A 17,788-nucleotide genomic window follows, 5' to 3' on the forward strand; every position below is an offset into this window, starting at 1 on the left:
AGAAGGGGGGGAAGGAAGGAACTTGGCGAAGGGATGAAGGGAGAAACAGAACGAGAAAGATGACACGGCAGATGGTTGATTGGAGATTATCACCGTGGGAAGAAACACCAGGAAGTCAATTAGGTGATGGGAGAGTGACGCACAAACGTTGGAACTACCAATCAGCGATCTTTATACTTGATTGTGTATTCCAGACTTAAGGCAGCATAAATCATTCAAAAACCAAACCTCTCATGAATACAAAAAAGAAAATGATGCAGATCCAGAAACAACGCCTCTCCAAAAAAAAAAAAAAAAAAAAACTAAAGTCCATCACGGATCATAACTCGCTGTATGTTCGAGAATCTCGCTGAAAAATCCAAAACATGTTCACAGCTGATTCTCTGCAAATGCAACAATAAAAAGCTATGCTAATCCAGTCACAACGACAGAAGTCCAACCGGGCCTTTAGGTGGCGCTAAAAAGTTTCACTGTTTTTCGCTTTAAAAAAAACTATAATTTACCCGGGAGCTTTTTGATATAGGTCAAGCCTTAGCGAGGACCAACACTGCTCCTGAGACTAACAGAGGTCAGTTTGATGGCAAGGAACAACAGGACTAGGATGTTTTTTATCGCAGGGGTCGCTGTTTCCCATCATGCACTGTGCCTGATAAACTCTATCTCCTTGGGGTTGAAGCTCCTGTGCTGATTTGCAATATTTACGTTCCCCTAGCAGAGTAAGCTAATAATACTGCTAGCTGTAAACCTTACTAAGCTCACTAGCTAACAGTACATGGCAGCAGTGGTTATTTTAGAAAGGCTATCCGTCTGTTAGAAATAATTTTCCATGAACATTTAAATGTTATATTGTCAACACCTAGTCCCGGAACTCTTCTCCAGTTGTGTCCACCGTAATGGGTCTAAATTCAGTAGCTGATCTTTCTTTCGCCCATCAAAATATATCAAGCTGCTGCAATCAGTGCCCCCTAGAGGCCTGGAGCAGCTTCCGTTGCGATAACCCAACAATGCAACTTTTTTCTGTTGCAACCGGTTCTCTGGGTTTGTTTGAGTTTCTGCCTTTGAACCATGTTTGCTCTCGTTGGCCGACAACACCAAGAGAAGGAATCTCAGTTTTGATCTCGACGACGGCGTGTGTCCACGTGTAAAAGGTTTACCAGCACAGACCTGCGGAGGTGTGCAGCGGCAGCGCTGTGAGCACCAGACCGCAGACTTAATAAACATTTTTAAGAGCTTATTATGGCTGAGACCTCTGGGACGTTCTTCAAACAATGATAAAGTGACAGCAATGAGTGAGCGTGAGCGTGTGCGTGTTTGTGTTTGTGTCTGTGTGAGGGAGGGAGGCTGACAAGGAGGAAAACAACTAAAGAGACAGTTACAGACTGAGACTGAAAGACAAAGATAGAGGCAGAATGTAAGATGAGTCACACACACAAAACAAACACAAAAGAATGAAAGACGACAGCAGCAGCAGAGAGACGGAATGAAAATAGAGACTTTGACAAAGAGAACATCAAAATGATCCTCGAACTTTCCTTTCAAGCTCCCCTGTTTTCTCTTCATTTACAATGTTGTCTCTCAACTCACTCTTCTGCCTTCTGTTTCAGTAAAGTACAGAATCTCTCTTTCGTGCAGCCTGTGTGTTTGCAGTGCAATATCAGCTGCTGTCATTCTGCTGTATTGTGATGACAGCATTAGTAAGCATGGATATTAATTTGCTGCAAAATTACAGCAGCCAGCTCCTCTGACAGGCTCGATCCTCCTCGGCTCGCTCTCTTTAACTGGGTTTGGGTGCAACATTTTTATCCTAGTTTCCATTTGAATGTGTTTTAATTGGGGCTGAAAGCATTAACGTGTTAATCCATCGCGATTAAGGTCTGAAATTAAAGCATTCATTTGTTTAATCGCGTGTTATTTTTTCCCTTTAGGCACACCGTAGGAAGACACCACAGAGTCTCCACTGTAGTCACAGGCTGTCATCGCAGTATGCAGTGTACTGACATACCCAAGACCAGAGGGCTCCGAGACATTTAGGGTTCGAGACCGAGTCAAGACCAAGGCAGGGCGAGACAGATATAAGACCAAGACCATAAATATCAATAAGAAATCATCATCTTGTGTGCAGCAGGCGTGTCACTCACTTGGACTGTAACACTGGGAAGGTTGCGGCCGTAACGGAGGGGTAAAAAAAAATCCAGCTACAAATGAATTGAAGTTCTTTTTTGTTTTGGAAAGGGACGTTTTCTTTTAAAAAATAATGACCTTGAATAGAAGCCTATCAGTGGACCGGTCTTGATTTAAAATCATGAGTCCGCCCGCACAGAGACAGAGATGAGACAGAGTAAAAATACTTTAGATTCCGAGACGAGACCTTCAAAAAAGTAGTCTCGAAACCGGTCTTGAGTCCAAGACCAATTTTCAGTACCACAACACTAGTATGTAGCAAAGTCAACTTCAAAATGATAATAATAATAATAATAAATTAGATTTATATAGCGCTTTTCTAAATACTCAAAGACGCTTATGATGTTATGAGGTTAAATGATGACCTCGGAGCTGGTTGTTGTAAATGAAGTAAACCTTAAAAAGTGTCTTGCAGGGCTAACCGTCTCCTCCATCCTGATCTCTCTGGTAAGTATTGATATTGGTAAATATAACGTACAGCGAGGAGGTCATCATATCAGAAATAAACCACTGACAGTAAGACAGGAACTGCATCACCCTGTAACGGTTCATTTTTGATTTGATAACCTGCTTGTACAATATTCCTCATGAACACACACTAACAGTTGACAAATACACACAGAGCAGCTGATCACTAAAAGCAGCTGACACACATCTGTTTTGGAAGTATCGAGTCCTTCCTGGGATAGGAATGACTCACCAGGAGTTCAGCACCGACGCTAGAGGCTCTGTGGCACATAAAACCAACTGTGTTTTTATTTTACACTAAAGGAGGGAAAGGTAATCGACTGTAAAGGCTCGGTTCTGAAGGGGGCCAATTAGCTCCAACACGGAGGAAACAGGATTTGTCAGTGAGAGTGTGAAGGGCAGATGGAGAGAGGGAGAGGAGCAGGGTTTATGCTAATATGTGTCTCAGTGCTGCTCCTCGTCCTGGTTATCTCGGGGCCTGGAGGAGGCAAACCTGAGAGCAAAAACCCACTCATGACCCCTTGAGAAGCACTTTGCCTGACACTGGGATGATTGACTGCTCCACAGCCAAGAATATGCTAATGCATTTAACTTTTCCACAGTGCATGGTTCAAACTCAACTTGGACCAAATTGGACAATTAGCTTTGAAAGAGTGTAAGAATGTCACAGAACATAGACGGACAATTTTAATTCAATTATATACTGTTGTGAATTAAATCAAATTAAATATTTATCTACACAGGTTTTGTTGAGATTAAAAATCTATTTTTCAAGAACGTCCTGGCCAAGACTGGCAGCAGCAGAATATAGCGTGCTAGGTTAAAGGTGACCATATTGCCTGACCTGTCAGTATATGGTCACCTTTACCCTACCACCTACACATAAACACAACTACTGTACCTGTGCCATATTAGCACACTTTTACAGTATAATTCTGTCAAGCCTAAGGAAAGGTTTTTAGCTTTGTAAGACTGGAGGCACAGTTGTGCTTTCAGATGATCAGAAATATGCCATGAACATAGCTAAGTTTAGCTGTTAGCATACTAGCATTAGCTAATTAGCATGACAAGACTGGAGTTATTTAGAATGTAGCAGTTCAAATATTTTCATTATTGACCATGTCAACTTTTTAACTGGTTATTAAAGTGAAAATTTATCCGAAGGGAGAAATTCCTTTACGACAATCATCCATTTATTCAAAGTATTTTTTAACTTGTTGGTGTTAGCACAACCTATAGTAACCCTTGAGTGATGGAAGATGTTGTATTTTCTCCTCTGGTTAATTGTGGATTGCTGATTGTATCATAACCCAATGCAACACATCACAACGTATTGTAACGTATATTGTTATTATATATAAGAACTATTATTGTTTCTCCTTATGCTGTTTGAACAAAAAAAAAGGGCAGGGTCCCTCTTGTTTATAGAACCATGAAAAGGGTAATTTTGATCATTAAAGCCTCATGCTATGGAGGAAACATTCTGTTTTCAAGCCTTAAATCAAAAGGTAAAATGAATAAATCTCACATCTTCCAGTCAAAGTGTGACTGATCAAGGCCAGGCTGTCGCTTCTCTTCAGCCTAATTAAGATACCCGGCTGATTACAGGCTCTTCTGATGAGGCTGTTCATTATGTCTGCCCGGGTTAAGAGCTTTCACACCGACAGCATGAGATCTTTGATATCATTGAACAATATGGGACAGATACAAGCTTAATGGAGCTTAATGGAGCCCATTTTTCAAGTCTTTGATCCCTCTTGAAAAACATCATCAACAAGTAAAGGTGCCTCCTGCTCATCCACTTGAGCACTTCTGAATTTGTTTTCCCTGCAGTCCCCAGCCTCCCATATCTCCTCCGATTGAAAGACAAAGCTGCCAGGCTTCCCTACCCTTCCTGTCCTCCTCCTCCTCCTCCTCTCCTTTTTATTTCTCCTCGTCTCGGCCGATCTGTCAGAGAGTGTCTCCCAGCCATCACTCTGTCTGACAGAAGGACTATCTCCGAGTCGTCAGTCACTCCTCAGCCTCTCCGCAGCCGTCATCTCCAGCCGGCAGGGACACCCCCCTGCAACAAAGCCGTCACACTGCAAATGAGGAGAGGCCCCATTTCTGCTCGAACAGGGGAAGCATGAGGGGAATATCTCTGCTGATTAAAAAGCCTCCCTCCTCACATAGTCATTAGCAATACTACCGGTGGTTTTAAAAGGATTTTAATAGTCAGGGAGAGGTTTGACCTTGAATTTCAAAATTACACCTCTACTTTAATCAGAAGTTACAAACGCTGCATCATGCTGTCATAGCCACACTCCTGTTTGAAGCATGACTTTTGAAAAAGAAAAAGTTTTTATATAAAATTAACTGTGTGAGCCTGAAGTCAAATAAAACGAAGTCAAATTATTCTCGATTTGAAGAGGTAGAAAGAAGATGTAAAATGTGAGTCAAGAAAGATAATACAGATTTGTCTATAGATCAAAAAATGAAAACCACCTAACACAATATACGGTACAAAAACAGTTATCATAGTAGATTATTATTCATATTAGTCTCCTTATTTACTAATTTGCTCTTATTGTTATTATTTACATCTCCATGCTACGGAAGCCTCAAAGGGACATGCATCCATACATTTTACTTTATTCAGTTTTCCCTTGAGAAAACAACAAGAGATGATTTTTCTTTACATCTGAACTTGCTCATGTCGTTATCTCGAGAAAACAATGCTAGGTTTCCGCGACAACGCGTTCATTTCTCAATATCTCAAGAAAACGTCTAAAATTGACTCGTTATCGGGGGAAAACCATCGTTGTTACGCCGAGATAAAAATACAGGTTAGTTTAGAGCTTGAGAAAATAACCAAAGTGTAAATGTTATCTTGGAAAAACAGAGGAAAATAAAATGTATGGATGCATGTCCTCTTAGGGCTTCCGTACTATCCCCTTCCACCACGGTCATATTTACTGTATATAGATGCACGTTCAACCTTTTCCTACACAACAAGGTTATGAAGATAAGTAAAGTCCTAAAAGGTAGAAACAATACATATAAAATACTGATGTTAATGTAGCATGGCATTAATGCATCACTATTTATGTTGCTCCTGACTGTCTGGACCTGCTTTTTTAGGAGTAATGTACTTATAGCAGCATACTGTCGTCAAGGTTATTCTTAATATATTTTGCTGACTGAATTTCTCTTTTTCCTTTCCCTCCCTACTGTCTTAGTTTATCTTCTATCTTCACCAAAATGCTCCTCCTCCTCCCTTAACATCATGTCTCTCCACTCTGTCATCTTCCACTGCTCTCAGTATTCTCGTGTAAACAAAGATAGTAATATGCTGCTGGTCACTGCTCCAGTTTGTCTTCAGCCAATAAAAGCAGCTCTTCTGACAACAAGTAAAAAAAAAAAAAAAAAAGCTGTAAACTCAACAAACAGATGACAATTGTTTGGTGTGTTGTTTGAAGTGGCATCAAGTGCAGTTTCCCGTCCAAACATTCAACACTGCTGCTCACACAGATGCGCTGAGTGACCTTGGTCTGTCTGTGTATCCTCACGTAACAATGTTTGTGTGTGTCTGTGTGGTGAGTGGCTGAGCTTTTATATAGTCTGTGCTTGTTGTTTGGTTTTTTTTTGTTGCTGAATGTGTTTGAGGTTTGTTTAATGATGAGGGAAAATTAACTGCTGATCGAATTTAGTTGCATGTATGTTTTCATGGTTTGCATGCACAAAAGCAATTAAACACATATAGCCAGTGCATCCATTTTATTAACCTACAGTATCTTACATTTTTTATTACAAGAAACCGATAGATAAACATGACTAGCAAACTATTTCATTAAGCCGCATACTTTATGTGCAACCATAATTAGCTCCACAATCTTCTCTAAAGCCCCCATCTATACAACCACCACCCACACAACCCACGCCTCCCTTTATGTAATGAAGAATATTTATAGCAGTAGCAATAACAACATGGAGGTAAGACGGATCAGGGGGAACACGTTGGTCTACAAAATAAGGACTACAAGCTAGCAACATATACATTAGATAGCAAATGGTAATGTTAGCTAGAATTTGTTTGAACTCTACTGCTAGCTGTTGTTACCATTTTATTTTAAGTTTTTGTTTTTTCTTCACTTGAAATGTGGCAAGGTTGTTTTTTTCCCCTCTAATTGTATTTTCAATTGTTCATTCAGCGATCGCTAAAATGTCAGATTTTCTTTGTGTAAAAAATTTGCAAACCTCAAACAGAATGGTGTCTGTGTACAGGGAAAATTATTTTCTGCTTGCAGACATAATAAAGAGGTCATATTATGCCCTTTTTGGGGTTCGTATATTTAATCTATGTACCTACTAAAGTATGCTCACAATAGCTACAGTTCGGCTCGCTTCTGACTCTCTCTCTAAGGCTCTGAAGTGCCCACGTTCAGAGTCCCCACGTGTGCCAAGTCTGATCTGATTGGTCGGCCTGTCGGCTCTGCCGGAATTGGTCAGTTGCTCAGCACGGTTCTCGGAAATGTCCCGCCCCTTTTACCATATTGGGAATGCAGCCACTTTGGCTCCGAGGGCCAGGGAGCAAAAACATTAGCACCTTAGCACTACTGTGCTACCGCAGGCTACGGCATATCGTGGGCGTGCTACAGAAGTTAATGGGCGTGCAACATGAGCTGCTGGACTTGCCACAACGAGCCAATGGGCTTAGATCAGTGATCTCACACTGACAAGACGTCACACTGGCAAAAAAGAATTTGAGGGGGGCTAGAACCGAGCGTTACGTGCAGCTAATGCTGCAGCTAACAGGAGGACGTAGGAGAAGCCGCGTTTACGCAGACTTTGAATTTTTGCACATAGATGTGCCTAAACATGCACAGGACACATGGAAAACACACTAAAAAGCATATAAAACCAGAAAAAGCATAATATGACCCCTTTAAAGACAATGCTATGTAAATGATCTTTTCACATAAAGCCTATCTTGACATAAAGAGCCAGTTAAAAAGGTTTGTGATTGTGGATCCTACACACATACTGTACACACCTAGACTTGAGTAAATGTTGCGTCCATAATGACAGCCATTAGTTATCAGCATCTGTCTCCTTGTTGTATCCTTCCAAAGATCCCAGACTGGTGACATTGAGGCCAGCTGTTTCATGGTGGTCTCATGGGATTAAGACTAAAGGAGGAGGTGTGCAATGGCGTTTTTTAGATGAAGGCAATTTGAGAGGAGATACGAAGTCTGTCTCTCCTCGTCAGGCCGACACAATACTTTAATCACCTCGCTCCTATCCTCCATTTCATCCTCCCATCCCAGATGCCCACAGCAGCCAGCCAAAATCCGAGAAATCATTTTTTATGTCTCCGGATTTCACGTCTCCTTCATTTTTTTCTCTCGTCCTTCTGTGTCCTATTTCTCCGCCTGTTTCTTCCTGTCTTGTCCTCAACTCTCCTTCAATCTTGTTGTCCTCTCTATTTATTACTTATTGACCATCTCTGTGTCACTTTCTGTTTCTCTCACCCTCTCTCTCTCTCTCTCTCTCTATCTCAAGGAATCTATGAAGACAAATGTGACCCCATGGATTGAGGGTATCTATTTCCTGGCCAAAGTCAATCTGCTACCATGTAACGAGGATAGATCCTCACTCAAAAGGACAGAGAGGTGGAGACAGAGAACAGGGAAGGGGAGAAAGAAAGAAAAAACAAAATGTCAGAAATATTTTCTACACATCAGTCCTCCGATGATACATACCTGAGCTATTGAGCCATTATATTTGCAAAACTATGAATGAATAGATCCACAAATGCATACAGATCTCTTCCCATTTCCAAAAATGTATTTACACAGTTGTGGATCTATTTATGTATTTTTAAATAGTTAACAAAATAGGTCCATAGATACCTTCCTAAATAGTGATAACACATTTATTTTTCAGAAAGGTATTCAAGCACAGAATATGCATTGTTGAAGGTAACAAATGTCCCTCTTGCACTAGCTTATGGCGGCCTCTCCTCAATTTTGGTCCTCTAAGGTGTCATCATTTTGATACAGTGGATCACACAACACTGATTGATCGTCTGCGTCACTGGGTTAGGGTCTAAGAAAAAGCCCTTGCTTGAATACAACACAACAGACAGTACTTCTCAGTCACAGTTATCAACTCCTCCGCTATACTCCTGCTTATTTCTCATGCGGAGTCCCCCAAGGCTTGGTCCTTGGCTCCCTACTGTATTCCATCTAACCCTTCATTAGGTTTACATTTTCAGACAATCAACACAATCTTCTTTAATTGTTACTAAGACACCACGTATACCTCCCCATGAAGCCAAGACAGAAGTGCTACAAATTGCAGTTCTTCCAGTGGCCACTTGAGGCTAGCGCTAAAAGTGAGTTTATGAGGCACCAAAATAAAAAAATAAAAATTTTTACAGAAGAAAAACACTTGATGACAGCTTGGTGCAAAAAAATGGCCGGAGCTATATACAAAAAAAAACAAAAAAAACTCAAATGCCTTTAATGAGCCTTGTCTTCCTTTGTGGTCTCTTTTGTTGTTCAGTTACTTTGTTGTTCAATAAAATGAAACTATAGTAAGACAAAATGTTAGGGCATTCTGTTTGCTTTAATGAACTTACTAAATGGAAGTGTGTGGCTGTAGGAGTGAGTGGCATACAGAGGTTGTGTTTGTCCGTGTGTGTGTGTGTGTGTGTGTGTGTGTGTGTGTGTGTGTGTGTGTGTGTGTGTGTGTGTGTGTGTGTGTATTCTGTGCATGACAGAGTAATCCATTCTGTTGTGACAGTAATTCTGAGGGATTGTATTGATTGGTCCTGATGGGGGCAGAGATATCAAGCAGAAGGACACTTGTCTCCGTCTGTCTTGGGCTCTCTCCCTCCCACACACACACACACACACACACACACACACCCACCTACACGCGGATTCAGACACACGTCTAGAGAGGCCACATCGCTGGCTAGAAATGGAGAGTAATCACATAGTTAAGTGATTAGACGATTCAGTCTTCGGTCTAAGAACTACTCTTTGCCGTGCCCTTATAAAGTCCATTGTATTTAAACGACTGAGAGGGGAATTCAGTGGCAGCTCACTTTATCAATGTTCTGCAGGAAACAGTTTTGTTCCACTGAATAAAAGGTCCATTATATGTCAAAATGGGTCATTTTATAACTTGTCTTTGATGGCCTCTGGAAATTTCAAAGCTAAAAATTGCATATGTTATCTCAAAGTCAAGAATCTTAATAATAATTATTATTTTTTTGTCTAAAAACTGGTTAAAAAATGAACTGTTTTCCACCGAATACTAGAAGATGTTGATTAAACATCTTTGAATAGACCACATTTCACCAGGAAATCTGCTTCTGTCCCCAGATTTGTCTCACATTCACACTTACATTGCAGATGAAGGACTGTTTTGCGGTGTCACAGTCACCAACCGAAAAAAGATGTGCTCATATGTCAGATGGCATCCCATGGTGCCATGGTGCAAGCTCACTGTCATCGTCAGCCACAGAGATATTTCCCGATCTACTTGCCACCAACTAAGTCAGCACCCAGGGGTCTTTCTGTCTTCATAGTCAGAGCTGGAGAGCCTACGTACCTGTGCATGTGCAATATTCTTTATAAAATCATTAAAGAAAAGTAATATGGGATGAAATTATGTCTTTGCATAAACGGAATTTCACCCACCACCACTCAAAATCATCATTTTCAATTTTTTTTTCAAAACTGAAATGATAGAAAATATCACAATTATAAGACAAAGGAGTGTTTTCTGACATCTTGATGTTGGTACCGTATTTATATTGAGGTCTTGGGTGGATTGAAACCATTCCAGCCTGTTTTCAACCAAATCTAAACATTAAATCCACCACGATGTACAAAATTATTTGCTGTCTTGTTAGCAGTTAGCATGCACATGCTACATTAGCTGACATCCCCCGATTCTTTCCTAAAGCTACACATACATTGCAAATGACGGCTATCTTTTTTAACCTACTGCTACATTTTTATGGAGCTAAACTCCCTCTAATGATGCTCATGAACACTCTCCATCAATAAAAGATGGTCAACAACACATGCTTAACTTTTGCTGTCAGTTACCACTCACTGACGTTAACCATCCAGCTGTTGATGTTGCTAATAATGGGGGTAAACAGCCAAATGACTACTGTGATACTGACAAATGAGCTAAATAAACATCTGAGCATAACCACTCCCAATTCCAACCAAATATCAGGAGTTTACAGAAACTAATGCGACAACATATTCACGTTTGGATTTGGACTTATTATTATTTAGATTCTTACTAAATGCACATAAAGGATCCTTAACTGCACAGTTAAAATGCTTCAGTGGATTTGGGTTTCAAGTTGCTTTAAACTTGAACTGATGATTCAGATGGATAGGTTTGACATCTTTACCTGCCATCCTCTGAAGAACGGCTACAGCTGTAAGTGAATGTGATGTCATGGGTCAACATGCATGTTAACCTGTCTGTCAGGTCCGTTCAGCTGTCAGTGCCTCCTCAGAAGCTGAGCGTTACATCTTGAACGTGTCTGTCTCATAAACCTGCACTGCTCAGGTGTTCAGTCTTTGGTATTCAGAACTAACAGGTACAACTCTTCTCATTATTTTCTAATCACTCCTTAATTGGTCTATGAATGGAGCTTTTTATCGAGGCCTTAATTGGTGTTTTGCAGCGTCGCCAGAAGTCCCGTCCGCCTGCCAGCGAGAGCGGGGGTCCTCCGGGCGCTCTCAGGTGTCTGAGCTGATTGCCTGTCTGCCTGTTTGCTCTCAATCTGTCAGCTCGGCGGCCACGCTGGCAAGAAAGGTAGTGAAATTGAATGAGAACATTGTGTGTGTGTGTGTGTGTGTGTGTGTGTGTTACCTCATCGTTGTGGCGTGCCATCCTTCAGGCGGCAACTCGACAGGACCCATCTGCCAGCCAAAACAGAGGCACTGGTCGGATAAAATCTGGCACAAACTGGTCCAAAACACAGCTCACCTCACTTGTTGACCTTGTTTTAACAATGTTTTTTTTTATTCCCAGTCATCCTCTCCTCTCCATTCATTCAGCTATTTCTCTTCCATTCTTCTTTTTACATCTTCTTGTCACTTATACACCTCTGTTTCTGAAACCTTTCTCCTCCTTGCTCAAATGTGTGTATTATATTATATATTCATATTATTATTTACTCCCTTAATACCTCCTACTCATCCTCTTAAACAGGTGGGTGGGTTAACCCTGTTTTTCTATTGATTCATCTCAGTGAAAATATGGACTGCTGCGGGTGTTTTGCACACCCACGAGTGCTAAAGTATACCTGCAGAATTAAATTGTCTTCTCTGTATCCTCTACCATTGCAGTCTTAGCTGGTTGCCTCTGGAATACAAATTAAGGAGAGTCAGAAATCAAAGACTCAACATGAAGGTGTGGCAGCTCTTAGAAACAGGCGGTGCAAAATAGTAATGGTGATCCATTTTCCAAATCTGATATTCAATGTTTATCTCCAGTTTTTATAATTAAAAATAGGTGAAAAATATTCCAGTTTTAACTTAATTTTCATTCATTTTTCATTTTTTTAAATGTAAAATGTGTGTGTGTGTGCGTGGGGGGTTGGAGATAAAATATTTTTTCTTGACTATTTTCTAAGACCTTATTTTAATGTTTAGGAGGAGGACATTTTAAGCAAAGCAGAAACCTCTGGGATTGAAAAATGAAGTGATTGCAGAAGTGCATGAAGTGTGAGTCTACTTGAGTCTGGAAGCCAAACTATTTCTATTAGGTCTGATAATAAAATGCTAATTATTTTTAGAAGGAATAAGTACGTTTGTAACCAAGTTGAATTTTGTTTGTCTCTGTAGCTCATTTCTACATTGATAAAACTGTTTTATTTTTTGTTTAAATTAATGAAATCAACATATTTACAGTTGTTGTTGAGCTGACTTATACTGTACCTGTTCTTACTTTGTAAATTCAGGAGGGAAAACAGTTTGAGTCAAACTTGAAAATGCATCAAAATATATTTTTTTTCTCTCTTAAAGCTGGGTGACACAGGAGTTTGGAATAAAATTCTGAAAAGTGTGTTGTAGCATGAAATGTTCATGAAATCGGTGTGTGGTGTGTATGTGGGGCGGGGGGTTGTCTGGCTTGAGACTGGCTAAGTGGAAGGTGATTATCAGCACTGGACTGTGACTGACAGACTTTCTCTCTTCAGGTAGCAACATGTCTTTCACACAGGGACACACAACAACAACAGCAACAACAGTAAACACATGCAGGTGCTTGTCCTTAAATACTCACAGTGCTGATTCAGTGGTAAAACACATGCAAACAAGGCTGTAAACAAATATGCTAAGAAAACATTCACACACAAACACACACTTGTCTGCTCATTCCAAACCTGCTCTGTCCACGTTCAGCCAGGCAGAAGGTAAATGTTTAACCATGAGCTTAGTGAGGGTGAGCAGTTTTCACCTTTACTCAACATGTTGACAACATCCGCAGGAGCCAGCGTACACACGATAGACAAAACAAAATGCTTTTAGGAACATCGTCCGGAGGTTTTCTCTTACCTACTTTAGCTGCTGTGAAGTTTTGAGGGGTGCCACTGAAGACTGTCAGGTTGTAGTTTGAGAGCGTGAGGTCCTGCTCGAGTGAGGAGGAAGCTGCTGAAGGTGCAGACAGTTGGGACAGAGGTGCCAACATGAGGCAGCAAAATTTAGAAAAAAACTGTTGGCATCACTTTTCCAAACTCGTTACAGTTTGTACAGCAGCTGAAGAACAAAAATTAAAGGTACAGTAAATCAACAAATATTGAAAAAGGATCTTGTTCTTATGATTCTGAGGTTTTTGAGTCATACGTTGCTAAATGTGTCAAACCCATAAAAAATTACTACTCGACCCCACTTCCTTAATTTTCTCCAAACTACTGTTTTTGTGAAAACGTCATCACCCCTAAACCACACATATGTTTTCAATGTCTAATCAACACATGTAAGACGGGACCTGGAGCATCTGGTAAATAAAGCCATTGATGTTTGGTTAGGTACAGGCAGAAGTACTTTGTGTGGCTTATGAAAAGATCATGTTTTGGATTTAACAAACAAGTAAATCTCTAGTTAAAGCCTTTTTCTTTTTGACGTTACCATCCATTTCCCAAACCGCTCCCCTGCGCTGACTACATCCCTGCATATGTGGTGAGCCGCAGGCGGAGGTTCAGGTACGTGGTGTGGCAAAGTAATGCTTAAACTGAGAATTCTCCAAAATTGATGATCTGTCTGCAGCGACAGCTTTCATGTCAACCCTCCGGTCAGTCTCTTCTTCAAGGGGCCACGCTGACCAACATCTCCTGTGGCTAAAACTTACTATTGACAATTACCTCACACAACCCCACTTCAAAAATACAGAACTATCCCTTTAAGTAACTCGACATGTGCATGCACAATCGCGCAGAAAAAATATATCCTCACAGGTCCAGCTGCAGGTAATGAAGGGGCTGTCGTCATTAAAAATGCATCATCCATAAATTAACAGCCATATGTTTCTATGACATGCGGTGCATATACTGTATATATTAGGCTAATTTTTCCTGCTAATGGAGGCTGACATGAAAGACATGCATGGTTGTATACAGGCAACACAAACTGTGACAGCAAATACTCCAAACCAGAAACAGGAGGTGTTGCTTAGTGTTATTTATGTTTGTAGAACCTACGATAAAGATGTGTTAGATGTAACGATGTTCATTGCCACTTCTGTTATTTCACTCTCAATTAAACGCAAATTTAAATTCAGACTCATCGACTACCCTAAAGGTAAGAAAACACTCATTGAACACAATCTATTGAACACTGTTAAACACTGATCACAGTGTCTGCAGGCAAGCAATGGAAAGTGTGGCTAACGTTAGCAGTGCTAGCATTGCAGCCTGGGCTCTTCCTGTGCCATAATAATGCCAGTTTAATCGGACAAATTCAGCTGTATCTCCCTTTTTTTTTAAACAAAATATGCTCAAATGGCGGTGGCTACGAGGTGCCTTCCGTCCACTGTGCTGGTTTACATCCAGGTAGTAGAGCAACATGTAAGTATGGCATTACTGCCGGAGCTACAACGTGGCTAGTGGCGTCTGCGTTACAGCTTACACACAACTTTTGACCCGGATTGTGGGCCTGAGAAAATACAAATATTTATGATTAGTTTAAGCAACGAGTTATTGTGGTGCTGACTAGTGCAGGTGATGTGTAATGATTTAGTCAGCAAAACATTAACATCACTAGTTAGATATACAATTTGCAAAAAATTAGTTTTTAAGTAATAAATATGAACAAATACACTCAGAGAAAGATAATAACTATCCATCCTACAAAGATCTAATGTCATCTAATATTTATCAGACTGAAATGATATACGGTGTATTAAAGGATGTCTGACTTTCTTTCTGACTTGGGCTGCAGCTACTTCTTTAATGATTCAGGTATTACCATTTCTGTACTTATCATTAGTGTCATTATGCCTCTTCCTCTCCTCTCTCCCTTCTGCTCTTCCTCTCTCCCGTCAGCGAGGTGTAATCATCAGAGTTATCAATCACGGCGTACTGCCAGAGGCTCACAACTGTAATACCTGCCATGACGGAAATGATTCATGTCCGCAGCTTGCTTCATTATATCAACACAGACACAGAGCGCTGGATGAAATATTTATTCCCCGATGCAAAGCTGGCTGATTTTGATTTAGTACACAGGCAGCTTCGTTTATTTATCAGAGTTTATGTTGGGAATACAATACTAGAGTTATTTTTGTGACAAGTAAAAGTGAAAATGTTTATACAATTGAATAATTTTGTGAGCGGTGGATCATGTTCCTTTCAAATATAGTAAAGAAACACATTTTTCAAGCACAAGTGCTCGCTGCCTTTTATTTTTTAGAGAAAGGTAAGGTGTTAGAGTCAGAAATGGGGAGAGAGAAATTGGGGAATGACATGCAGGAAAGGAGCCACAGGTCGGAATCGAACCCGGGCCACCCGCTTGGAGGACTATAGCCTCTGTACAAGGGGCATGCGCACTTACCACAAGGCCACCAGCGCCTTTTTTTAAAAAACATTTTTTAAACGTTTTTAGACAATTTCTCTAGACCTTGAAGGTTTAATGATACTTTATTATTTCCTGGTACGTCTGGTGCAAAAAACTGAACTTCAAACTCACTCATAGAGTTCTATGGAAGTAAAAGTGCTGTTAAACTTTAATAATAACACAATAAATATGGATAACTTACAGAAAATGGCAGAAAAAAAATGTTTTTAAGATGCCAAACAAGCCCACAGAGCTCATCTGAGGCAGGTGCAGACCTCTTAAAAACAGCTTATTATTAATGTTGAAGTGAGAATATTATTCCTGTGTGCCATCTTAAGCATATGTTTTGTGTATAATATTCATGTACAAACAGTATCATAAAAGAGTAACATGTCCTGAGGTGGTGCAGCAGCCATATGCAGAACACTTTAGGGTGTGTGTGAAGTCGACACAGCAGCAGCTTGTGTTCGGCTCAGATCCACTTTACAGTAACTGTTCTGTTGTGATGCTTTGATGTCGGAGAGTTTGGCAAAAACAAAAATCTCTACAAAAAAAAAAAAAAAAATCAAAGTGAAGGGGAGTTTGAAAGCAGTCCCACAGCACTGAGAGGTAAACAGCATTTTAAATATCTGTAGCATGCGGCGATGGTAGAGAAATATTCAGATCAGTAAGTTAAGGTGGTATTACCTGATGTGCCTGGGGCAGGAAAACTAGCTGAAATAAATATGGTGACACTTCACAACCTTAGGCTGCTAAAGTTGTAGAAGTTATACTGGCTGTCTTTTTAAACATCCAGCAGACGTGGAGGAACATTAACATGGACTGGAAAGTGCCGTTTCTAGCACAACAAATACGTCACTGGTGGACGCAGACTAAAGCTCATTCAGTGAAAAAAGGAGGATTGCAAGAAGTGGGGGAGAACCCCAGTTTTGAAAAGGTGTCTATTTTATTTTTCATACTTGTGTGCCCTTCTCTTAATACATTTAAAGGAGCAATGTGTAATTCTGACACATAGACTTCTACTGCAGTCCAATTTCAAAACATTGGGGCGATCTACTCCCCCGCCCCCTCCTCCATGGAGACAATGCTCATGCTGGTGGCCATTTCGCGGACACTGAAGCTTCAGTGTTTAGCCAGCTCTGCACTGGCCTTGAAACCTTTCCGCGTTCTAACTTCTGTCCATTTTCAAAAGCATCCCCAATATAAACCTAGTTTTACTACGTATCGGTTGTAAAAACTGGAGATAAACAATCAATATCAGACTTGGAAAATGGATCACCCTTACTATTTTTGTACTGCCTGTTTCTGTACTGAACTACCACACCTACATGTTCAGTCTTTGACTTCTGACTCTCCTTAATTTGTATACCGCCTAGGCTCATTTGCAATGCCCGTTCCTTGTTGGGCTTTTTAAAATACGTACAAATCAACAACAAATACTCAAGAAACAGCTCAAAACAATCTGTACAAAAAATCAGACAGAACAATAACAACAACGATAAACAGGGAGCCTAAGATCAAATATGACTACATGACTAATCATCCAATTTAAATCAGCCTTTACTTGACTTTTGTATTCTGGTCTTGATAAACTTATTGTGAGTAAATTAAGAAAGCCATGGTTTAGTTGGTGGTAAAGTAACTCGAGAAACACCTTTTGTGGCTCCCTGTTCATGGACTACTACCCTATTGATGTACTCTACTTAACTCTGTCACTTTGATCAACACCTCATATCCTGCTGTCACACCCTGACCTTCGCTGTGCGTCTGATGAGGCTGTTTGTCTGATGGCTGGCTGTGGGACACCTGTACGGAGAGCTGTGTAATGGAAGCAGCCAAGGTGTCGTAGCTAATAGAGCAGAGGCTTATTTCCTGTTCACTTTTAGAATGAATTGACAGCTTGGGCTCATCTGTGAGAGTAAATGAATGCACACATGGAAGATGCCCCTTTTCAGCATGTATGAATGGCTGCAGTCAGTCATCGTTCTGCTGGATGACCTATGTGACAACAAGTGTCAAACATCTGTCATGCATGATCGCCCCTCTAACCACACTTATCAAGG

This window comes from Labrus mixtus, chromosome 21 (genome assembly GCF_963584025.1).
Source record: "Labrus mixtus chromosome 21, fLabMix1.1, whole genome shotgun sequence".
Classification (NCBI taxonomy): Eukaryota; Metazoa; Chordata; class Actinopteri; order Labriformes; family Labridae; genus Labrus; species Labrus mixtus.